The sequence below is a fragment of the Drosophila persimilis genome, unplaced genomic scaffold (genome assembly GCF_003286085.1).
Source record: "Drosophila persimilis strain 14011-0111.01,24,50 unplaced genomic scaffold, DperRS2 tig00003933-arrow-pilon, whole genome shotgun sequence".
NCBI classification, from domain to species: Eukaryota; Metazoa; Arthropoda; class Insecta; order Diptera; family Drosophilidae; genus Drosophila; species Drosophila persimilis.
The window spans coordinates 1,840,264-1,866,192 of NW_020825706.1; the positions used below are offsets into that span (position 1 = coordinate 1,840,264).

Sequence of the window (25,929 nt, forward strand, 5' to 3'; positions counted from 1 at the left end):
TGCCCCCTGCCCCCTGCTGCAGCTCGTTGCTACTTCTGAGTAAATTAACTGCATTTCTTCAGTGGCTGCTGCTCCTCGTTGCATATTTGGAGGCGCCACAGCCGGCTGAAGGGCCTGCCTGACTGCCTGGCTGCCTGCTTCAGGTGAAGGGCTGCCTGCCAAAGGGGGGTCTGTGGCAAGCGCCCAAAAGGGTTGTGCGCGAGTTGCAAAACAAGTTTTCCTTGTAGAAATTGTACTTTGCATTCGCATTAATTAATTAAAAATAAAATATATATAGAGAGAGGGGGCGCTGGGGGGCTGTCAGAGCACGAAGGGTGGCGGCTGCAGCCAGACGAAGAAGCAGAGCAAGATGGACGCCCGCGCCCCGTGGCCAAAAACTGAATGCAACGGATGCGAAGACATGCCAAAGAAGCATGGGGCAGCAGCGGAAGCCCCGGTGGTACAGGGGGACAGTGGGACCAGGGGCCAGAGGGGACCCGAGGGGAGGCCAAAAACTTGATGACTGCAAAAACTGGACTTTGAGGGAGGCGGGTGGGGGCGTGTGGCACAAAAGCCTCCAGGAGAACAAAGGCAACAAAAACTCGCGAGCGAAAAAGGAGAAAAAAAACGAGCGAAAAGAAGAAGAAGAGGCGCAAGAGGGGGGCGGCGATGGGGTGGTGGCGGGGGAGGGATGGCTTACAGGGGACGGCGATTTCATTTTGTTTGATTGTTTGATTTCTGCTCCACGTCGTGACCAGCGTCCAGGGCCCACCCGTAGCCCTTTCCCTCACCCAGTGTTCAGTGTCCATGGCCACCCCCTCCCTTCACCCTTCTCCCAGTGTCCAGTGCCCCTCTCCTACCTCCCCCAGTGTCCAGTGACGGCTCGGCCCGTGCTGCATTTTGGCGCAGTCGTTGAAGGGTCTCCGGCATAGCCTCAAGACTTTCATTGCGGCTCGACCTAAACGGAAATCTGGCTGAAGCTGAAGCTGAGGCCGAGTCTGTGGCAGGGTGGAGGGGACGAAAGAGTGGGGGCACAGAGAAGAGACGACGACGACGATGATGATGATGAAAAACGCACTCGAATTAAAAGGTTTCGTTTGGGCAGAGGCGGGGAGGGAGGAAGGGTTGGCCGGACAGCCTGCACGATGGACTGGTGGGGGGTGGCGCTGCAGTCCTGGGCTGCTTTTGGGGGGTTGATTTTTGTTGTGAATCAAATTAAAATATTAATGGGGGATTAATCTACGTGGAAGAGTGGCCTGCAAGTCCAGTGGCAGCGGCACTGCCACTGCAGTTCTAACTGCATTTCTCATACGTTTCTGCTGGCAGGACTCTTCGGCGGTGGTGGAGGCGGTGGCGCCCCGGCAGACAGCCAGCATATTGCAATTTCGCAAATCAAACAAAAGGCAGGCCGCAGAAAAAACACCAGCGAATGGCTGGGGCGCCCCAGCCACGAGGCGCTCGACCAAAAGGACAATGCATACAGGACGAGAAGCCCGGGATGGCACAGGACAGAGCCGCAACTCGGCGGCTAATATGCATTGCACATGCAGCGGCAGCGGCAGCGGCAGCGCCAGCGCCGGGTCTTAAGAGGAAGAGGCAGACGCCGTGGCAGGAGGAGATGCCGCAGCGAAACTTTTTTCATGACTGTTGTTTCGGCAGCCCCCTGCCCCCTGCCCCGTGCCCCGTGCCACTGTTTGTTTGCCAAGCAAATGCATCCAATGCAATTTTTTTCGGCCCGCAATGTAGACGCAGGTCCTTGCTGCAATCAACTTTGCCAGAGGACCACAGAGGCCCAGGGCATGGGGCATGGGGCATGGTTAAGCGGACGCTTCGCAAGTCAATCAGTCCAAAAAAAACAAAAACAAACGAGGGGGAACGTTGTGAGTTGCTGCGGACACCGCAACTCTACAGTTATACCCGATACTAAGTCAGTATGGCTCTCCTCCGGCAGACGCCGCTAATATTAAACGACACGACAAAGAGTGCGTGCGAGAGAGACAGAAAATCAGTCTGAGCGTGACGTCGGGCGCTGCGTAGCCACTAAAAATTGATTTCTTGCTTTTGGCTACAAAAATGATCCGATCTGATCCAGATTCAGCAACCTGATAGATATGGTCATTATTTATGATTCTGCGTTTTTAGTTTTCTCGAATCTGCAATATTGTGGATGCAACAGATTTTCGTCTTTTGTGCGGGCGGATGGGGTCGGGGCGAAATTCTGAGATATACGTTTCATAGTGAGATCTAACAGGAGTGCGGATACCAAATTTGGTTACTCTAGCCTTAATAGTCTCTGAGATTTATGAATATCCCCAGATCTGCATCCTTTGCGGGGGCGGAAGGGGGTGTGGCGAAATTTTGAAACAAACTCGTCTCGGTCCGATATATTAGGAGTGTGGATACCAAATTTGGTTGCTCTAGCTTTTATGGTCTCTGAGATCTAGGCGCTAATGTTTTACTCTAAACAAAGCCGCCTATGCTACGTGTGTGTTAGAGAGAGACAGGGCGAGAAAAAATTAAATTGTTTTCGTGATGCTGGCTATAATAATAATACGATCCAATTCAGATTCCGCAGTCTAAAAGATATGGTCATTCTCTACGATTCTGCGTTTTTGGTTTTCTTGTATCTTTAAAATTGTGGATGCCACAGATTTTCGCCTTTTGTGGGGGCGGAAGTGGGCGGGGCAAAGTTTTGAAATATTTTCGGAGCAGTGACATATCACAGAAGTCTGGATCCAAAACATCGTTGCTCTAGCTCTTATAGTCTTTGAGCATTAGGCGCTGAAGGGGACGGACAGACGGACAGACGGACAGACGGACGGACGGACAGACGGACAGACGGACGGACGGACAGACAGACATGGCTCAATCGACTCGGCTATTGATGCTGATCAAGAATATATATACTTTATGGGGTCGGAAACGATTCCTTCTGGACGTTACACACATACACTTTTACCACAAATCTAATATACCCCAATACTCATTTTGAGTATCGGGTATAACAAAAAAGCGAGGCGAAGCCAGGAGCCAGGAGCCACAGCTAAAGTCCTTATTATCCTTCCGCACACCGCCCCCGCCACCCGTCCATTGCCAGACGGTGGAAAAAATGCAATATCGAATGCACCCCCCTCCCCCCACCGCCATGCCACATGCAACTAAACGCATCGCAGCCGCAAAGAAATTGCAATACACAAAAAAAAAGACAGGAGGAGGCGGAGAAGGAGGAAATTTGGTGGGCGGGGGCGGGGGGGAGTGTAACGGCGGCTAGAGAGAGATTTTCAATTAAAAGGAATTGCTGCTCTATGTGGATTTTTGTGCTTATTAGGCAGCATGCAACACACACCCCCCCTCATCCCCTCCCCCCTCTCCACCCTCTCCACCCTCTCCACCCACTCGAAGCCCTCGAAAGCCCTGCCGCACATTTGGTAATCAATTTCTGTTGTTGCCGCTGTGGCAGCCACTGACTGACAATCTTTGCTAATAAGCTGCACCCCCTGCCTGCCCACCGCCACCCCCCCCTCTTCTGGCATCTCTCAGATACACAGATGAGATCCAGATGCACTTGCATTTATGCAGGATATTCAGATTTTTAGCCAAAATGCATTCCACATGCTGTAGCATGCCACGCGGCTGGGTTTTCAATTAGGCCAAGCCATCGCGATGCATGCCACACGAGTGGCTGGAGTGGCTGGAGCGGCTGGAGCGGCCGGAGGCAAAGGATTAGTTCCATCATTATCTATGTGTCGCAGGATGGCGGGCGAGATCCTTTCTGCCGCATGGAAGTGCCGCATGGGCAAAATATTATATTGACAATTCCTTTGGCTGGCCCGAAACAATGCCAACGGAATGCAAATCCTTCACTCTGCTAATATTGTTTATCCCTAAGCATCCCCCCGCCCCCTCTCTCTCACTCTCCCTTCCCAGGAAGAACAAAGCCCAAAAACTATGCAAAAATATAACAAAAACCCACGAGAAACACAGAGAAACGGCGACCAAATCGAAAGAAAGGACCCAAAACTCTTTGACAAAAGGAAAAGCAGGTAGTCCTTGGGCCGGGGATCAACGGCAGGGAGCGGAATGAATGAAATGAATCATTGAAAAGGGGCAAGGGGACACTTCAGCAAGACTTTCCAAAAATGATTGACGAAAATCATGAAAATCCCGTGGAAAAACTGTGAGAAAATCTGCCGTTTCCTTGCGCCCCCCTGCGACAGCTGTTTCGATATGCATTTCCCTCATTTGGCTGGCCATTGTTTGCGGTCCTTGATAGGGACTTCCATTTGACACTTTCCGCAGCAGCCGCGTCTTTGTTTGAACGGGTTAATTTGTGTATTTAGCTGAAAGAAGCAGCTGAGATTCGAGATTCGAGATCCGAGGCTGTGGCTGTGGCTGTGTCTTTATTGAGTATCGATGCGATATGCTCCGGTGAAACCCAATTAAACCCTAAGTCGCCACAAACCAGCGGCCGCACGTTCTTGCGTCTGTTTTGCACCTTTCTTCCTCTGTCGAAAAATGCAGATCATGGAGGCCAAGGAGTCACTGGCCCGAAATCGATATGCACCCGCATGGTAGGAAGGATCTGTCAAGATGCAGCCATAACTCATCGCAGGCAATGTGCAAAAGTGCCTGTATCGCATATCCTGTGGCCTCATTGTTTGCCAAAAGATGCGCAGCCCCTGCCTGGCCCGATCTCGGGGAGTCAGCTGCAGTCGCAATCTGTTTTGCAGCACGATCAAATATTGCCGAAAGAATCGTGTATCTCTCCTACCCTGCCCCGTCAGGTGGCGCGTGTCCGCTTGCGGCCAACTGTGATTTCCTCCGACCCTGCCGCGTCATCTGTTGTCTTGTGTGTTGCGTGTTGCGTGCTGCGTGTGGTGCCACGTGTGTCTATGCGGCGTCTCTGGCTCAGCTCAGCCTAGGCGGTTATCTGCCTCGAATGCCTCGAATTGGTGTCTGAATGCGGAATTACCCGCTTGATTATTAGTGTTACGCTCGCTTTGGCCTACATTTCAGGCCACCGTCTCACTGTCTGTCTTGCATGTAAATGCCTCTGCCTCGCCCCTCTGCCTCCCCCCCACCAATCCCATTTGGAGCCCAAGTGACTGGCATCTCAGGAGGAGACTGGGCGCCACTCAAAAGCAGAGCCAAGAGGCATCCAACACAAACGGCCAAAAGCTTTTTAATTAAGCATATCCTCTGCCTTGGCCCGGGACCAGGAGGGGACTGGGGGCTGGAGCTGGCATAAACTGAATCGGGAATCGAGGAGAAATCACAGAAAAACTGTTATTATAATCATCATCGTCTGCAAAGACCAGCCCTCGTCCTTCGTCCTTCGTCCTGTCGGCTCCCCGTCTTGTCGCCTACTTTGTCATTATAATTTTCTTTTCAGCTTTTCACCAAGGGGCGGGCAGGGGGCGGCGGATCCAACAGAAGAAATGCATTTTATTATTACGAGTCGAGTATTATTTGTTGTGGTAACTTTTTAATCATTCAACCTCCTAGGGAAGGGGGCCCTAAAAGATTGGGGGGTGAGTGGATTGGGGTTCCCTTTGAAACGACAAAAAAACACTTTAAGAAGCGGCACCACTGGCCGCCGGACGACTCTTATTGGTGCACCATCACTCGGACCGACAGACAGACACACAGACAAAGGCACACCAGACAGATACTCCTACACCGCAGATACGCTTCGGTATCCATCAGATACTCGAACAGCGAATGGGGAAAGCAGCACAGAGAGAGAAAGCAACAGCACTAGCCGTGGAACGAACCACCCTAAGAAAACCCATACCAATGCGTCCAATCCCAACACCAAAGGCAGCCGATAGATACCCGAAGCAGAAGACGTTCGTTTGGGTATCGGCAGGGGGCAGGGGGAGCGACACAACCACTACAAAGGCCCTTGTTTTTGTATCTTGACAAATTCGCCGCAAAAACTTCCGACAAAGAGAGAGAGAGAGAACTTCGACGAACCAAAACCGAAGACGACGCCGACGACGACGAAGACGAAGACACGAAGATACGTTCGAACATTGGCTTGTGGCTTCGTTTCGTTTTCGTTTCCCCTCCCAAACGACGGCGTCATCGTTTCTCGTGTGACGTCACGCCTCAAGAAACGCTTAAGGAAGCAAACGACCTTCATGGAGATCGAATGAGCGAAAAAATCAACGAGAGAACGAACGAACGCACAGTGGGGTGCAAAGGCCTATGTAGCAGATACAAATTAGAGACCAGGAATTAAACATAGGATTAAAGAGGAGGACAAAAATGTTCTGGTTTTCCCATGTAAATTATAGAATTTTATTTGTATGCCTCTTATTTTAATTTTTTTTTAATTTGAATTAATTTGTTTAGTTTTTCTCTAATAATAATACAAAAAATACAAGAATAATAAAAAATAAATATTTATATTTTAATTAATTTTGTTCACTATTTTTCTAAATAATAATACAAAAAAAAATATATATATATTTTGTTGGCCAAAACTTTTGTTATTTTTTTAATAATATTTTTTCTGTTGTTTTTAACATCATAATACAAACAAAAGAAATATTTTTATAGATTGGTATTCAAATATATATTTATTTTTTAATTTTTGTTTAATAATTTTGTTGTATTGTTTTTAAAATAATAACACAAGAAAAAATATGAAAATAAGTTTTACAGACTGGTAACAAAATAGAAAATATTATTCAGAATCATATTCTGCTTCAGCGGGTTTTATACTAGGATCCGCAAAGACACTTTAAATTTCTTGAATTTACAAAAATGCATAGAAATAAAATAAACATACAAAGAATGGTTTTTTACTACGAGTATTTTATATAAAATCAAATTGAATCGGAAAACCAACTATTACCAATTTTAGACTAGAAAATTTTAGAAATTTCAAGACCTTTTTAGATACTCTCCAGAAAACAGAATACCAAAAACTGTAGAGCATACAAAATATTAAACCTTATATTTTACAAAATAAAAATAACCTAAGGTCTCCTCCTATTTCTTTGTACCCCTACTTCCCACCTTCAACTTCTTGAATTTCGAAATGAATTCGAAGTTCGAAAACCCTTTTGCGCCCACTGTGGAAGGCAGCGAACGAGCAGGCAACGAAAGAAGAGCGAAGGAGCGTAAAGACGCTCTCACAGACGCTCTCTCAGACGCTCTCTTGGACGCTCTCTCAGACCTGTGTTGCAAGAAATGGAACGAAGCAAAGGAAGAGGCAAAGAGGCAAGATCTTGGCCTGGGCCATCGACGCGTTCAGTTCATTTCAACGTCGCGCTTTGTATCTTGTAGTTCTGGCCGTTCGCTCGCCGAAGAAGATACGCGGATACATTTCGGGATTAACACTAATTCGTTTTTGATTGCCGCCAGCGGGCCCCCCCCCAGATAGAGTGTAAGTAGAGTGTCCACTGGGGATTGTGTGCCTTATCTGGCGGATTGTATTGGAGGGCAGTGTCTTCTCGGGATGTCTGGCTAATCGAGTCTCCAAGTGTGTCTGTGGGGGCGTTCTGGCGATATACAAGAGGCGTTTCACTAATTACCGATCCCCAAGAGGCGACAAGTGTATGTGTTTGTGTGTGTGTGTGTGTGCGTCAGGGGGCACATTAAGTGCTGAGGCATGAAAACATGAGGCGCCTAAAGAAGTCGCCGCTGAATGCCACGATGACTCAGTGGAGTTTTGGTTTGTTCTTCTTTTCCTCTCTCTCTCTCTCTCTCGATAAAGATCTCTTCAAGAAGAGGCAGCGCACAGAAAGAGGAGAAGGAGAAGGAGGTGGAGAAAACAAGAATCAAAATAGAGAATCAAGAAGCAGGGCCACAAAGAAGCGAAAGAAAACGAAGCAAAAGAAGATCCCATGGAGAGCCAAAGGGGGGCACAACCCGCATGTGTTTACATGTGCCTTTAGTGGTGCGGCAGGGGGGGTGGGGGCATGCAACAATCGGGTGTGGTGTCTCGCTCTCTGTGTGGGGTGTTGCATTGCTCTAAAGGGGGGAGGGGTGGGGGGAAGGGGCTAGCCTAAATCCCAGTTTTCGATTCCCGGAAATTGCCCAAAAATCCAAGCGCTACTTTCAGCAAAATTTCGGTTGCTGCAACTTCTGTGTTGTTGTTGTTTTTCGCTGTGGCACAGATGTAGAAATAATACCCATACAAAGGCACAAAAGTGGCAGCTGCAATTGAATTATTCCACACACAGGCACAGAGAAAAGAAGGGAAGAGCGAGAGGCAGAGGCAGAGAGGGTAAGAAAAGTAAGCGAAGAGCAAAAGCAAAAGGAGACAAAAGGAGAGACGCGATGACAATGCCGCTGCAGGCAGGCAGGCAGTCAGGCAGGGGATGAAGAAAAAGTTGCAACAACAAGTTAGGGACAGGATCAAGGACACACGCACACACACACACATGCAAGTGAGAACCAGAAATTGTTACACCAACAAGCAAGAGCGAGCGAGAGGGAGAGAGGAATGAGCGGCGAAGGCGCAAAGAAAAGGCAGATTAAGGACCAGTTCGTTCCTTTTGTTGTGTGTGTGTTGCATGCCTCATTTCTGGTTAGGTAGGCAGGCCATAAGGGTAGCAAAAGGTAGAAGCAGAGGTGTGCTAGGTAGCCAGCCAGGATCAGAGTCAGGCAGGAGCGGAGATCGATGCAAAAACACAGGCGAAGAAAACAGAAAAGAGAACACAAGAAAATGAGTCGACAATTAAGGGAACTGTGGGAAAGGGAGGGCGAGGGTAGGAGAGGGAGAAACATCATCAGCAAGGGGGGTGGGGTAGGGCAGGGCACAGCACAGTGGTGCAAAGTCTGTTCGAAATGGGACTGAAAAGATCAGCTAAGAAAGAGGATCTTTAGAGGGGAATGAGATTTTGATGAATTTATCGATAATTTTGATGATTTATCGGTCTCTTAGACTATGAATATATCCAAAGATTATAAAAAAATATTCTATTATCCTATAGTCCTTGTTGTAAAGGAGGAGGAGGTTCATAAGTAAAGAGTGAGATCTTGATTAGTTGTTCGATGATTTCGATGACTTATCGATCTCTTACACTAGGAATATATCCAAAGATCACCAAAGAATAATCCCCTTTCCTATAGATCTTGTTCTTTAACCTTCACAAGATCCTATTTTACCATAAAGGATAAAACTTTCACAAGAAATCGCACATCGAAGAAGGATCTTAAGTGGGGAGAGTTCTGGATCAATTTATCGATCATTTCGTTGACTTGTGGATCTCTTAGACTATGAATGTATTCTAATAGGCTCTGTTCTTTTGCCTCTACAAGATCATATTAAACCTTAGAGGATAAAGGAGGAGGAGGATCATAATTGGGGAGTGAGATTTTGACTAATTTATCCATCATTTCGTTGAATGCATCACAAAGATCACAAAGGAATATTCAGTTCTCCCATAGCCACTGTTCTTAGACTTTTACAAGCCCCGACTAATCCATAGATGACTTTACCCTAATGAAAATCCTTCTACCATTTCCTAAAAACCTTCCCAATTCTCTTACAAATCTTTCCAATCATTAATTTTTCCACATTTTCCCCTCCTACAGAAAGCCAGCTGCCGTCAAAGGACATCAACGCATATCGAATCTACAAAAATTGGAAGGAAGGAAGGAAGCAAGGAACGAAAACAAACAGAGGATCGGATCGTAAACAAGGCACACGATCGAAACATAGGGGGAAGGGGAAGGGGATCACAAAGGGCTCTCGCTCGTGCCATATGAAGCATTAAGCCGCGTATAAGTGCCACCGGGGGGTTGCTGCCGCTTGCCTCCTAAAGGAATTCCAATTTCACAATTCATGCGGTGGCCGAGGAGAGATCCTGGCGACGGACTACTGCTGCTGCTGCTTATCAGCCATGCCACACTCGACGGAGGGTTGCACCAACTAAGGGTCGGGTCGGGTCGGGCATCGCGGTCTTATCTTAAACCTTGGACTGGGCCGTACAGAGGGTGACGTTGAAAAAGAGCAGATGTTCAGAGGAGAGAGAAAAGGAAACCCACAATTACAGAAGCAGAGCAGCAGATATTCAGGGCGCGTGCGCGGCATGCTTAGAAAGGTTCGTCCTTTGCACTCCACCCCCTGCTGCCAGCCACCAACCGCCTCCTCCTCCCGGCTTTCCATTTAGTGAGGTGTAGAACAGAGTTCTGGGCGTCTCCACTCACAGACACATCAATTCGGAACGACTAAATTTCATGTGCTGCAATGTCTGATGAAAATAGTTTTGGAATTATAGATTTTAGTTTGGTTTGCGAGAGTGCTGCCTCTGCCTCTGCTGCCTCTGCTGCCTCTGCTGCTGCCGGCAAAGCGCCGCTAGAGAGGGAACAAACCAAAGGATTTACATTGTCGGACAAAGAGAATTGCGGGGACACGACAGTCATAGACACGCCCACCATTACGACGACAGGTGCCACGGCACAGCCTGCCACGCGCTCCAGCACCCTGGGGGCCACAGCCAGATCTGTGGGTGCCGCAAAAGCTGCCCCTGCCGCCGGCAAGGACGTGGGCGATGGCATGACCAGCGGCTCTGATCTCAAGTTCCAGTCGTACGTGAACGGCAACGGCAATGGGGTCTACAAGATCGTCAAGACTCTGGGCAAGGGTAACTTCGCGAAGGTGAAGCTGGCGGTGCACATACCCACCGGGCGGGAGGTGGCCATCAAGGTGATCGACAAGACGCAGCTGAACACGAGCGCCCGCCAGAAGCTGTACCGCGAGGTGCGGATCATGAAGCTGCTGAATCACCCGAACATCGTGCGCCTCTTCCAGGTGATCGAGTCGGAGCGATCGCTGTATCTCGTGATGGAGTACGCCAGCCGGGGCGAGCTGTTCGACCATCTCGTCAAGCACGGCCGGATGCGGGAGCGGGACGCGCGGGTGATCTTCCGGCAGCTGGTGTCCGCCATCCAGTACTGCCACAGCAAGTTCGTGGTGCACCGCGACCTCAAGGCGGAGAACCTGCTGCTCGACCAGCACATGAACATCAAGATCGCGGACTTTGGGTTCGGCAACACCTTCGACCCGAACGCCCAGCTGGAGACCTTCTGCGGCAGCCCCCCCTACGCCGCCCCCGAGCTCTTCATGGGCCGGAAGTATGCGGGGCCCGAGGTGGATGCCTGGTCGCTGGGCGTCGTCCTCTACACGCTGGTCAGCGGCTCCCTGCCCTTCGACGGGGGCACCCTCAAGGAGCTGCGGGAGCGGGTGCTGCGCGGCAAGTACCGGGTGCCCTACTACATATCCATGGACTGCGAGAACCTGATGCGCAAGTTCCTCGTCCTCAATCCCGCGAAGCGCACCACCCTCAACGCCGTGATGGGCGACAAGTGGATCAATCTGGGGCACGAGGAGGCGGACAAGCTGCGCGTCTACCGCGAGAAGCCCATGGAGCTGCAGGACCCCGCGCGCGTCGACCTGCTCGTCGGCATGGGGCACAAGAGGAGCGACGTGGAGCAGTCGGTGCGGGGCCAGCTCTTCGACGACATCTACTGCACCTATATGCTGCTGAACGTGGCCAAGCCGCGCTCCAAGGGTTCCTCCAGCACGGAGCTGTCAGGATCCTCCGGCGGCTCCGGCTCCGGCACGGCCACCGCCACCGCCACTGCCTCACCACAGACAGCCGTCACGCCTGCTCCAGCGGTGGCCCCATCCGCGGCCAGCCGTCCCACGGGGCCACGAATGGCCAATATCCTGAGTTCTCTGACGACCACGACCATTCCCGCCACCGAGGCGCCAGCGACGAGAACGGGCACGGCTGTGGCTCCCGCGAAACCCACACGAAGGACGCCAGCCCGAAAGGGTACCGCCGCCGCCGTCCGCTCCGAGAACAGCTCCCGCACCCGCTCGCCCCACACGCCGCAGTCGAACAAGCGGGGAGCCGGCGGGGGCGTGGAGGTGAAGCCAACGCTCCTCAGCGCCCAGCGGCAGATGGCCCAGACCCAGAAGATGTCAGCCGCCACGCCGCCCCGCTTCCAGTACCTCCGCGAGACGCACAGTCCCGTCCAGACGCCCGGCTCCGCACGGCGTCCCACCACTCTCTACGAGAAGGCGGACCTTGCCACGCCCCCTACCCCTACCACGGCCACGGCCACGCCCATGGTGGTACCAAAATCCCCAGCCATCGGCCATCGTCTTATGGAGCGTCTCGACGCGGCCAGCGAGAAGCCCTTCACCCGCCAGAACGCGGCCCGTGCCACCTTCCACTTCGGCCAGGGGCGGAGCGGCAAGAACGGCCGCGGTGGCACGGGCATGGGGGCAGACGACGACCAGACGCCGCCCCTCTCGGCGGACGACACAAAGCCCGCCTCCCGCGTGGGCTTCTTCTCGAAGCTCACAGCCCGCTTCGGCCGCCGGGTGATCCATCTGAACGAGAAGGACGTGGCCGAGCAGCGCAAGAACCTCACCAAGTAGGGGAATGGATCCATCTAAAGGACATCGTGTGTGTGTTTGTTTTATCGAACCAGAATACCAGACTAGAATCTGTAGGCTAATTTCGATAAGAAATATATAGTTTAATATCATTTAGGAGACAAGTTTCCACCAAGCCCTTCAAAACTGTATAGAGAACATCAAACTGTAGACTTTAAGCCGTTGAAAAGTGAATATAAAACTGCCAAGAATGGAAGGTGATAGTAGCGTAGAAGATGGACCGAAATTCGATTAAAATTTAAGCATAAAAACAAAAGCTTTTTGTTCCCTATAAATAAAAACGATCTAGAGGCAGATCTAAGGGATCGCTGGATGGGCAGAGGTCTGGTGGGGGCCGTCTAAATTCCCGTGTTGCGTGTTGCCTCGGCCACACGAAACCGCAATCATTTTGCACTTTTCGAGGCAGCAACTGGAGGCATGGGACAGGCGGAAGGAAAAGGCGTTCACACACGGAACAATATCCGGAAAGAAACCAATAAAAGTGGGTAAAATTCCCGCCGACTTTCTGGTGGGAACCAAAGCAGGGCAAGAGTATGGATAGAGAGGGTTGAGAACTCAAGGGTGGGTGGTGGTTCAGGTAGGACTACTGATTGGACTCCCCATTGGAAGCGGAAGTAGAGCGTTTAATTTGTTAACTGACGGAAGACGGGCCACAACGCCGGGGGAAAAAAACGTAACAGGTCGCACATAAATTAGGCTGCACTCACCCCCTACCACCCCCACACCCTTATCCTTTTAGATACTTGCCCCTTTCCTGTTCCCGTTCCGCTGACTGATAAGATTGGGCCCAAAACCGAAATGCAAACAAAAGTACTCGCCGGCCGCGGCTCTATTTGCATGGGACTCTAGGCCCACGTAGCCTCGATTGTTTGCCCACCACACAAATAGATATAGATACACAGATACATATGGCGACTGATAGATAGAAATCGAAATAAATAGTACTTGAAGCACAGATAGAAGTGGTGCCTATGCAAACAGCAGACGACCAGCGAGTGCCGTCCTCCGATTAGATAGAGGGACACCCAATAACCCATCCATCCTACCTCCTTCTCCTCCCAAAAGTATGCTGGCAAAAGTTACCAAAAAGGACGGAAACTCCAATAAGAAATTCATCGTCTATGGCTAATCAGAGACGTCTCCTTTCGGAGAGAACAAAGGGCCCAAAAGGGGACTGAGCCCAACAGGGGACTGGGAGTGGGGGCTAATTTGCGGCAACAACTCGTAACGAGCATGTAAACGAAAGTTGAACTGTTGTAAGTGTAACTGTAACTGTAGCTGTAAGCGGCACGGCTTCGATGTCAAGTTTAAGTGTAATCCTGGCCCGGCGTCTTGCCGGGACCCTTGACATCTAATTGAGGGTGGAACTGGTTCTTGGCTCGCCTTCAAGTGTCTGCCGGCAACGCCTTGAGTGTGACCCCGGCCTCCCCACAATTATGTCAATAGCCCAAGTTTTTTGTGGTGAGGTGGGGGGGGGGAGGTTGGGCCTGCCAGAGATTTGCTAGTGACAAAAGGTTGCTTGTAGTCTGTTGACTGTCGTTTCACCTTCTTGCCACCCACCCACCCACCGCCGCCTCCTTCGAGTCCTTTATTGTTTGTTTTGGGTAAATATTTTATGGCCCAAGAAACTGTAAACGATTCCTGGCTTTGTTTTGGGGCTTTGGGGGTGGGGTCGACGACTGGTTTTTGTAGATTCTTTTGATTTTTCCACAGATTTCTCAGTCGTTTGGCTTTTTTGCGGTTTCGCTTAAGAAACATTTTCCCAGGCTTTTCATCTTTTTTTTCCCTCTTTTTTCCATCTTTTTCTTCTTTCTTTTGTTGGCTGCTCTTCGCGCTTGCCAATTAGCTGCTCTTTCTCTCTCCCTCTCCTTTTGGCCTCTGGAAATCCTTGGAGTTTTTCCTTTCTTATGCCGCCGCCAACCCTTAATTAATGGCTGCCTCCCCCTTGCCCCTCCCCCTTGCCCCTGCCCCTGCCTTGCCTTGAGTTTAGCAACTATTTTGTCTCATTTTCTGCCTGACTTAAGCGCTTAATAGTTTTCAGTTTTTGTCTATAGTTTTGCCCCCCCCCTCAGGCCCCTTTCCCTCCGTTCTTTTCCTTGCACTTTTCTTCCTCAAGTCCAGAACTTTTTCTTATTGGAAAGAGACTCCTCTTCGCTTCGCTTCGCTTCGGTTCGAAACTTTGCTCTGGTCCTGTGGCCTGCGTCCTGCGTCCTGGTGCTTCTGTTTTTTGTGGTCGCCTGGCAGTTAATCAATTTTTTGTCCTTTTTTTGTGTGCAAAGTTTATATTCTACAAGTAGAAATATGTTACCCAGAAGCAAGGAAGCGGCAGGGATGCGGCAAGGATGCGGCATGGGGGCAAGTCTTTTTGTGGTTTGGGTGCAAGCGAAAACTTTTAATTAAGAAAACCTTGAAGTGATTTATTGATTAGAGAGACCTCTCCCCTGCCTCCCCTCCCCAATGCCTTCTCTCTGGTCAAACTTTCTGTGCCCCACACCCACTGCCAGTCCCGCCTCCTCCTCAAAGAGTGAGAGAGGGACAGAGAGAGAGTCGTCGTCGTCGTCGTCGTCGTCGTCGTCTCCGTGGCCAGCCAATGGGATTCCGCTCGACTTGCAGGTTAATCAGCGACGACGAGCGCTCGTGTGGCAGCAGATAAGTGCCTCAATCGTTGGAGGAGACAAAGCGGCAGGCGGCAAGCGGCAAGCGGCAGGCAGCCAAGCGTTGAGCTCCCAGCGCGGCGAAATCAAGTGGAGACTAGGAGGAAAATCTAGCCGATTCGCTGCTTATGGAAGCGCAAAGAAATACACCCACTGCCCTCCCCCCCTCCCACCACAGCAGGCCCCACATTGAGTCTGTGCAGCGTGGCAGAACGACAGACCCTCCCACTCTTTCACGAAAGTTCCACTCGCATTATAATTATTATAGTGCCGTGCCGCTTTCGGCCTGGCCAATACGCAGCAAGAAATAAACTCGAGGAACAAAATGGTGAGCACTTCCGCTGCCCGGCCCCAGGCCCCCGCCAGCAGGCAGCAGCTCTCTGCCGTTCAGTCAACCTTCAAGTTGGTCTGTGCCGCACATTTCACGCCCTACCCCCCTGTCCACCTCCACCCCCTATCATTGTTTTAATTGTAAACAATATAAAGATAATCAGAGGCTCGAAATCAGTGCGTGGACGAGGAGCTCTGGAGACCTCAGAGCACGTCCACCTCCACCTCCACCTCCACACAGAAGCGGAAGTGTCGCCGCGGCACAACAAAAAAGCGGAACTACTCTTGAAAGATTTGCGTTGGACAGGCACTGCCACACCATGGGCCACCTTTACCTGTCGCTGTCGCTGTCGCTGTTGCTGCCTCTGGTTCTGGGTCTGGGTCTCTCCCTTGTCGGCTTTCTGTGGCTTTTCATCAGCTTCGGGGGCTGTGGCAACTTCTCTGCCACTGCCGCTGCCACTGAGCCTGTCATGAGTTGTTGCCCCTCGCATATTATTAACGTTTTAATACGTATTTATGCTGCCCCTGCCCCCATCCCATGCCCTGTTTGCTTTTGGTGCGTGCTCTATGGGAAGAGAGGGTGTGTGTCTCCGCTCGACCACTTGTTGGCCAAAGCACGTGGGAAACTGTGCAAAGTGGCCATCGATGCAGCGCCGATTGTCACTACAACCGAAGGGGAGACAGACATTAAGCTTCCGCCTTGGAAAATTCCAAATGGAAATTGCATTATGGCGTGGCGTGGCCTGGCCTGGCCTGGCCTGGCCTGGCCTGGCGATGCTTGAATGATTTTGCACCCAAAAACGAGAGATTCGAGATCAGAGACTACTACTACATCCCCAGACAAGTGCTCGTGCATCCGGTCTGGGCTCTGGGCTCTGGGCTGTGGCTTGCTTTATGTAAGTCACCAGCGAATGGTTGTATCTCGCTCTCTCTCTCTGTCTGGCTATAGATACTAAATACTAGATAGAGAGACACATTAGATGGCAGCGCACAGATGCTCGTACTCGGACTTGTCGTCCATGCATGCCGCGCACCAAATACGAAATAAATTACACTTGATTATCTTGTTGCGCGCCGCCTGGCTGCTGCTCGACTCTGATGCTCTGATGCTGCCACTGCAATACCATTTTGCCACCCAATGTCCGAAATAAAGATTAAATGTCACACGGGTACTCATAAACCCGAAGATCAGATGCCCTCTAGGCGGCCCTGGCAGGCGATTGGATCTTCAAAATATCTTCAGCTTGTTCTTTGGTTAGTTTTCTATCAAGAAATGCCTTGAGACCTTTGGAAATGCCGCTCAGTTCTGGAAAGCCTCTGCTGCCAGAGATCTGTGGATCTAATGGATACTTTTCTGCCGTAGTTCCAGGGATCTATTTTCTGCCTTAGTTTCGAGGATATATTCGACCCTCTACTGCCTTAGTTTTAAGGATATATTGGACCCTCTTCTGCCTTAGTTTCGAGGATATATTGGACCCTCTTCTGCCTTAGTTCGATGCCTCTAGTGGACCTTCTTCCGCCTTAGTTCTCTTCCTCGAATGGCCCCTCTTCTGCCTTAGTTATAGGCATCTAGTGGACCCTCTTCTGCCTTAGTTCCAAGGATCTATTGGACCCTCTTCTGCCTTAATTCTCTGCCTCTAATGGGCCCCCTTCTGCCTTAGTTCTCTGCCTCTCATAGACCCCCTTCTGCCTTAGTTCTCTGCCTCTTATAGACCCCCTTCTGCCTTAGTTCCAAGGATCTATTGCCTCCTCTTCTACCTCCATTGGCCCATCCATTCTGTACAGAGAGAGACCCTGCTACCCTCGTTTCGATGACAAGTTCTACAAGTCATTTAGCGACTTAATTTCCAGCAGCAGCGCCGCGACTCATTCGTTGGGGATTGGGGGCTGAGTTAGAGATCACTAGAGGGTGGGGGGGTTTGGGGGCTTGGGGTATGGGGTTTGCTCAGCGAGGCGTGCAACTTTGTCCGGCGCTCAAGTGCCATTGGCCGGCGGTCGAGCAAGAGCCACGGCTACAGGGCTCTATAGTATATGGTGCTTTATTTAATTCCAGATAATCATTGCGACTTGTTGCTCTCCGATGTCCGATGTCTCTGTCTGCTGTGTGTCTGTTCTGTGCCTGTTCTGTGGTGCTGCTGTTCTGCCGCTGCCGCTGCTGTTCTGTTGCTTTTTAGGGTAATTTTCTTTTTGCAATTGAATGAATTTGCGTTTCAGCGGTGCCGCTCAGGCCTCATTGTCCGGCTCTTCAATAAGAGATTATTTGAGGACGGCTGTTAGATGTACATTTAGATGGTTGCGCTACGTTGCATGGTAGAAATTTTCACTTCCGTTCTTAAAACGATTTCCGGCTGGGCCATCGGGCCATCGAGCATCGAGCCATCGAGCCATCAGAGGAGTTGTCGGTGCATGGCGAAACGAAGGTCCGAAAAACTTTCTACATTAGAAATTTCACCTGCCTGGTGGCTGGGTCTGGGTTTGGGTCCGGGTCTGATGCTGGGGCTTCTCGTACGAGGCATGTATGTTGCCTGGTAAACTTTCTTAGCCAAGAACAAAGCAAACAACTTGGCGGGGGAGTGGAAGTGGGTGTGGCAGTGGCAGCTCCATTGTGCGCCTAAAAGTCAACTTTAATTTTGCATTTTTCATAAGTAGCCTTAGGTGCACTTACTTATGCGGAGTACAAGAGGAGGAGGTGGAGGAGGAAAAGCAGGGGAGGGTGGAGGAGCAGCAGCAGTCCGAGTGAAAAGAAAACAACAAAACACAAACCAAAGGGGGCTTGGAGGAGGGGTTGGGCACATGAGGCATGGCTAAAGGACTCAAGCAGCCAGAAGAGGCCAAAGTTCTCACTGGAAATGTGCGGGAAGGCGGGTGTGTGTGTGTGTGTGTGCGCACAAAAGTTGGTAATAAAAAGTCAAAACAGCAGCAGTAAAAAAAGGGCCAGCCAAAGCAGCAACAAACTCATTTACACGGCATCGAGCATGGGATAATAACGAGTCCTGCCCGGCCCCTGCTCCTGCCCTGGTAAACCTTAAGACTTGCTTCCTTCTACGAGTACAAGTATTTTGTCGCTTAAGCTGAAAATAATTGCAGCAGCGGCAGCAAGCCTCCTGCTTGTTGCTTCCAGGCGGTGGGGGAGGGGGAGGTGGAGACACACGTAAGTGCGGCACAACGTGGCGGCGGCGGCGTCTGCTGTCAGCAAAAGGATAACACGGCGCATCATTATACACACACACACATACACACACAGAGGACGCCCCCTCCACGCCCCATACACATGCAACTTCAGCAATTTCCGTTTCCGCTGCTGCTGTAGCTGTTGCACTGCCTCCAGCCTCCTGCCTCCTGCCTCCCGCCTCCTTTCTATTTCCATTTCTAACCACCTTCTTCCAACTGTAGGACTGTTGCAAAGGCAAAGAAAATGTGTCTGACGAGGCAGCATTCGGGGCAATGTTGCGTGAAGAGTAGGAGAAAATTGAAACGGACACAGGGCAAGGCAGGGCGGTGCAGGGCGGTGCAGGGCCCCTCTGCCACGTCACTTTTCTTTGCCATTTCATCTTAAGTAGCACACAAATAAACAAAAGCAACGCCAGCAAACAGACTGTAGAGCGGCCCACAAAGGCGCCTCCTCCATATGGCAGCACTTTTCGATTAAGGATAACCCCCCGTCCCGCCTTCCCCCCATCCGTCTAGGTCTCAGTGTGTGTGTGTGTGTGTTGACTTTCTAATTAAAAAATGAAGTCCACTCGAGCACAAAGGCGTTTCATTAGACCAAGAGACTGGACTTTGGCTCAGACTTAAAGCTAAAAAATAAAAAACAGTGAGGCATGCATAGGGGGGCGGGAGGGGCGCGTTTACTTACCAAAATTTAAGCGGCTTTCTCATTGGATAACTTCTCGATATGGTGTAACCTGCAAGCAAAAAGCAGAACAATTGCACCAGAGGCAACACAAGGCTGTGATTAGTAATCGGAACGATTGATGGAAGTAATTTTTTGTATGGCTGTGAACAAGAAATTGTGATAGATCTACTGGGAGCTTTAAGGCTTGGCAAAACCCTCGAGAAAATCCCCAAAAATCTTTGAATTGAACAAAAAATATTCTGCAAAAGTTAAAATTAAAAAAAGACTAAAAAAAATGTGCTAATCTTTCTCCAAAATAAATAGAAAACTGGAAGCCCTATGGCCTGGGGGTTTATCTGTTTCTAATTTTGGTTCAGAAATCGTTAGAGGATTTCTTAAAGTTCTTTTTGGTTTTTTGTTTTTTTTTGGTTATGCTTTTTGAGAGCACCAATACCATTTGCGATATTTTACCCTTAATTTTAACAGTTACAAAGCCAGAGGCGAGTGCGGGCCGCTCATGACAGAGCGGGTACAGCAGTCCAGGGACGACTGGACTCGGCCCCGCCACCAGGTGGCAGAGCCAGAGCCAGAAGCATCATTCCTGGTGCAGATGCAGGTGCGGTTTCAGATTCGGATTCGGATGTTGGCGGCGCATTTCTCGGCATCAAAGGGGGAATTCACACAAAGGTCGTGGGTCAAAGGGGGACAACACAAATCACTGAAGCGCTGCGGTCAACACGGAAGTCGGGGGGTCGAAGGGTCGATGGGTCGAAGGGGCACACTAAAACGCACTTTTCTCTCGGGGCGCAAAAAACAAAATAATTTTCTTCATTTCTGCCTTCATTTACATTTAAGGCACAGCCGCGTGGCATGCCACATGTGTTGCCCAGTGCCCGCCACTAGATGCCGGCGAACACCTAAAGTTATGCTTCACTTTTCACTCTGTTTGGGACTCGGCTTTCGGGTTTCGCTTTTCGTTTAAGTTTTAGTTAATTTTATTTGTCGGTTATTCTTATTTGTTGCATCCACAAGGTTTTGCCAAACAAGGTTTGTTGCCGCAGCGCTTTTCATGTTGCAAGTTTAATTTAGAATTTCGAACATTTTCGTTTGTGTGATTTTTGGTGTTGTTTTTATTTTAAAACTTATTTCTGTGCTTTTTTTCGTTGGATTTTGATTTGGAATTTCTGTTTGAAGCGAAAAAAGATAAAAATTTGATTTTATAAGTGATTAAAACTTGAAAAAATTATTTTAATTAGTTTTACAAAGAAAAAAACTTGAGTAAATATTTTAAATGGCTTTTATTAGGGGAAAAAATAATTAAATAATTTAAATGGATTTAAACAATATTTAAAACTAAATACATAATTTAAAAGGATATTATATATAAAAAAACTTAAATAAAAGAATAATTAATTCATTTTATAAACAGTAAAACTTAAATAAATAGTTTTAATTTAATATTATAAATAACACAATTTAAATAAATAATTTTAATTAATTTAAATAAATATAGAAACTTATTATTATTATTATTTATTATAATTTAAATTGATTTTGAAATAGAATAGAATTTTGAATTGAATTGAAATAGAAAAAGAAAAACGTAAATAAAATATTTATAATTGACTTTATAAATATTACAACTTGAATAAATAATTTAAATAAATTTTATCAATAGAAAAACTTAAATAAAAAGAGGATAAAATGGGAGATGAATCATTTTTATGAAAATTATATATTCAATTAATAAAGATTGCATTTTTTTCTTTTTATGTTAGTTAAAATAATTAAATAAATATTTTTACAAATAACTAAAAATTTTGTAATATTTCTTCATATTTGATTTATTGTTTTTTTTTTTTCATTTGTTTATTGCTCCACTGTTTTCTAACACAGATTTCTCATATTTTTTTAATTTATTTGTAATTTAACTTCACAGTTTCATTGGCTTTGTTTTTTGTTTGTTTTTTGTTGTTGTTTGGGGATCACTTTGTCACTTTGTTTTTGTTAAATATTTTTTTGTAGACACCTAGAGAGCCCTGCAAGTCCTTCCCCAAAATCCTGGGACATACCATCGCTGACTCAAAGGCTAAAAACACGGTGGAACACGGCCAGAACTGACTGCCTGCCGTGTTTTGTTGGCTGTGTGTTGTTCCCTGGCTGAGTGACCAACTGACTAAGGACGAAGGACCTTCTGACTGGCTGGCTGGCTGCTGCTGCTGCTGGCAGTCTGCCGCTACTTCGGTCGCTGCTGCCGCATCTGCTGCTGGCCAAGACGATCAAATGTCTCACAAGAAACGAAGAGCCGAAGCTCTGTGGCACAGTGTGTGTGAAAGTATTTATATAAAATTAGAGGCATGCCTCACTGTCGGTGTGTGTGTGTGTGTGTGTATTCAACTATATAAGTATCCCTGTCTCTCTGTCTGTGTGTGTGTGTGTGTGTGAGTGTACAAGTTGCTGACAAAGTCATAGCGGGCGTCAGAGCGATGCGGCGAATCTGAGGCGGAGGCGTCTCCTCGGGGCGCTTAATAGTAGATAATTTCCTGGCAAGTTTTTACCCCGTCAAAGCCCCCCAAGACGCCGTGGAGGCCAATGCGCAGGCAGGATAATTGCTGGCCAACTTGTCGTATGCGCAATGTTCTGTTTGCCACAGCAAGTGGCGTCTTGTTTTGTGTTTTCTGTATGTGTGTGTGTGTGTGCGGTTGCCACTTTGGTTGGCTAATCGAGCGCCTAACCCCCCCCCCCCACGTACCACAAGACGAGAGAGCAGCAAACCGGCATTCGATGCACTAATTGAGGAGGATCTGTGTGGCAGGAGGCAGCCTTACGATCGATACAGATAGCGATAGCGACAGCGATTGATAATTGATTATATATTTATGTATTATTTTTATTTAATTTATTTATTTTTTTTTTATTTGTATTTAATTTTAAAATTGATTCTTCACTTAGCTTCAGGCTTTATTCGATTATTATTTATTTTTATTTTTATTTGTTTTTTTTTTTGTGGTTTTGTTGTTTGTTTTTTTTAATTGAAATTTAATCTGAATTGTATGGGTTTTATTTAGTAATTTTTACACAAGTCGAGAGACGGCATTCGTCGTCGTCGTCGTCGTCGTCGGCGTCTAGTTGTCGGAGAAAGACAGGCAGAAACGCAAGCAAAAACTTCTGCCAGCGCGCGTGACTAGAAACGTACTGAATTTCGTATTCAAGGATTCGAAAGTAAAGATGTCCTGCCAGAGTGCTGCTTGCTGCCTGCCGATGCTGCTTCTGCTGCTGCTGCAGTCAACGTATGCCCCGTAAGTGTGTGCAACACTTTCTTGCAAGGCAAAGCCATGCCCCAAACCCATCTACTACCTAGCTGCAGCAGCAGCTCCTTTTTCGTATATACTCGCCTCGCCGGAGGAGAGCGAGCGCTCTTTTAAATATATGTATATCCCATATAATAATATATAATATTATTTATATATGTATTAGACGACGCCGGCAGAGGCAGCAGATAATTTCCTACACGCAGCAGGAGCAGAAGCAGAAGCAGGAGCAGAATCAAGGACCAGAAGGAGTCGCAGTAAGTGCAAGTAAGTGTGCGCCTGCTCACAGATACACACACACACACCAATACGAAGAAACCCACCAAGGAAGGAGCCAGCCGAAGTCCGAGTCCGAGTCCGAGTCCCGAGCAGCCACTGAGGGGCGGCTGGGGCACGGCACGAGTCTGGCGTGTGAGTGGATGTGTGGGGGGCAAGGCAAGGCAAGGCGAGACGAGGCGACCGTACGCGCGCGTAGCTTAAGAAGAACTAGAAGAGAAGAAGCAGGCAGGCAGCAAGCGGCAGCAGGCGACAGCCTTCGAGCTTCGAGGCGGAGGCTGCCACACACACACACACACACACACAGGCACTAGCCGAAGCTGCACGAAGCAGGCTGGCGCCGACGTGCTGCTGCTGCTGCTTCTGCCTCTGCTGCCAGGCGTAGGTGTTGTTGCTTATGATAATGTAATGCACACACACACACACGTAGACGCCAGCAGAGAGACGACTACGACGCAATTAGAAAGCAGAGAAACCGAGACCCGAAGCAGCCGAAAAACATCAGCCGAAGGCCGAAGGCAGAAGGCAGAAGGCATTCCCTGCCATTCTTCGTGGGCGGAAACGGAAATGGAAGTGGAAACCAGAACGTCTGAAAGGACGCTCTCTCTCTCTCTGTCTCTGGCACAGACACATGCACATTTCGCTTACCCGTCGGAGGATTCGTAGGATATTCGTAGGATATTCGGAGGAGTCTGAGCCGCAAACACCCGCACGTGGAGTTTTGGCTTTGTCGATTTCGTATAAAAAATATATACAAATAATAATAATACGGTACGTATATAATATTATACTTATAAAAAATGTTGCCAACAATCTTTTTGCTTTGTACTTTTGATTTTTGTAATTTTCATAATTTTTGTTTCTCTTCTTGTTCGGTTTTTGTTTTTTTCTTTTGTTTTTTTTTGTAGTCGTTCCAAACTTAAAAAATGAGCTGATGATTGTGGAGAAAGTAGGCAAAGGCAAAGGCAAACAGGACTCAAACAATAACTGAGAAACGCATAACTGAGAGAAAGTTCTTCGAGAGAGAAAGTTCTTCCTGGAGAGACACTTGAGAAATCGTTCGCTTTTAGCCGGTAAATGTTTTCTTTTTTCTTCCGATCGTTTTTTCGTTTTTCGATTTTCGATATTTCGTTGCCAGGACTTTGGTTTTCGTTTTCGTTTTCGGAGGATCTTGTGATCTACGAAATGGCCTTCTTTTTTGCGGTGGCGGAGAGGGGGAATTTTTTTTCGTTTTGTTTCTGTTAGTTTTAGTTGCTGATTTTGTTTGTTGTTGTTGAGTTTTTTTGAGTGCACGCAAACTTAATACTTAAAAATAAATGAAAACGTAATTGAAAAATCCGAAAATAAAAATTTGTTTGTACGACGACGTTGATGTGAAGCTTTGTACTAAAAATGCGAAAAATTATTTCGCCGCGAATAGGCCGAGAGGACGACCGCTGACGGTGTCGTAGTCGTTGTCGCGCGACTCTCTGCCCCAGCGCCGGCATCCTGGCGGCTGTCCGTGTGTGTGTGGGGGAAGCATACATGTATTGGCAGGCAGGCAGGACATCAGTCCCACACCAGCAACAGCCGGGGAAACAACGCCGAGCAGCAGCAGGCAAAAAAAAATGTTTGCCCGCCGCCGCCGCCGCAGCCGCGAAAAAATACGCGAACGCAGGCAGCGGCAGAGGCAGCGCAAACACACAGCAGGCGGCCCCCACATCCCATGGGGAGGCCCCCTCCCCCCCTTTGCAAATAAAATCCGCGGCAGCGACGCCACCCACACGAAAAAGGGAATGAATGCAAAAACAGGATATGCACACACACACACACACACACGTCCGTGTGGAGGGGAGCATTCGCTCTCTCTCTGTCTCTCTCTCTCTGGCCGTCTCTCTCTGTCCGTCTCTCTTTGAGCTAGAGCTAGTGCGCATTTCAAATACTCTCCAAATACATGGAGGGGCAAGCGTGGGCAGCGCTGCCCCCTGCCAAATGGTGTATGTGAGGCGCCACCCCTGATGATGGATTCAAGGATTCCCAGAGATTTTCAGCGCCTTGGCTCCAAGACAAGTTTCCTCTAAGCGAATGGCAGTCCTCAAAGGATGTGCCGTCGGCATTTGCCAAATGTTTCACGGCGAATGTTTTTTTTTTGGGGTTTTGGTTGGGGAAATGCTCAGATGCTCAGCAAAAACGCTGCAAATTAGAGGTCCAGTGAATGGGCAAGGGAAATGGACCAATTTTGGGCAAAGTTTTCCAAAGCAAGCACGTGGCGGGCTCTTAAGAGATGCTAACAAGTAGTTTTTCCTATCAAATGATCCCCAAAAATGTTTGAAGAGTAAGTGGGGGGTGGATTGTGGATCACGTACAGGACAATTTACTGATGTTATTTATCCATAGCTGTGTTCAGGTTCTCTCTCGTGTCCACAGCTACATCTACAGCTGGCAGTCGTTGATTGAGGCGGCAGTTCGTTGCGATTGCGGTTGCGGTTGAGGATGTGGGCATCTTTGTCTGCGTCGCCGTCGCCGTGTACGTGGAGCGATCCGGGCGATCCGGCTGGGGCGGTTCCCCGGCCAGTTGCAGTGCGTCAAAGTATCTATCGGATTGCGACAGCCTCAATGGGAATGCAAACATGAGAGAGCCCCGATCAAGCACCGGCTTTTCCTGCCAACAAATTAATGCGGTTTTATCCTTTGGGCATCGACATCCTGAAGGGGGTGGGGAGCGGGGCGGTGGATCAGCGGACGACGACGCAGACGCTGGGGGGACTCTGGCCGGTGGGGATCGCAGGAGTCGCTGGAGTCGTTGGCAAGCGTGGATTAATTTGGTTTTATAATTTCTTTGGTCTTTGGGGGGCGGGCGATTAAAACTCAATTTGAGTTGTCAAAAAAATCCATCAAATGATTCTGTGATTAGAATTTTGTTAGCTTTCAATCGAAGGAGTTGTTATTGCAGCACACACGCACGCACACGCACACACACCCCTATATAGGGGTGGGTAGGGGGTTGGGTGGGCATATATTAGATATACAGATATATATATTTGTATATATAATATTTTATTTCATTTATTTTATTGTATATAAATCGTATTTGACACTCGAACGCGTAGAGGCTCAGCCGCCCACGGAGGGCGCGCG

General features: G+C 48.7%; 1 long non-coding RNA gene and 1 pseudogene across 2 annotated transcripts in view; one reads left to right on the forward strand and one right to left on the reverse strand.

Annotated features, from left to right (window-relative positions):
- LOC113567266 overlaps positions 1–25,306 on the reverse strand; it is a 37,283-nt gene extending 11,977 nt beyond the window's left edge. Inside the window, exons 1-2 of one of the 2 annotated variants that reach the window (XR_003409384.1) lie at positions 25,158–25,306; positions 19,247–19,295 (exon numbers count right to left, since the gene is read on the reverse strand). This is a non-coding gene — a long non-coding RNA (uncharacterized LOC113567266). Of the gene's footprint in view, positions 1–19,246; positions 19,296–23,460; positions 23,559–25,157 lie in introns of those variants that run through there. The other variant, XR_003409383.1, reaches the window with a different exon arrangement.
- Positions 10,172–12,445, forward strand: LOC6594610 (annotated as a pseudogene).
- Positions 25,307–25,929: the final 623 nt, after the last annotated feature.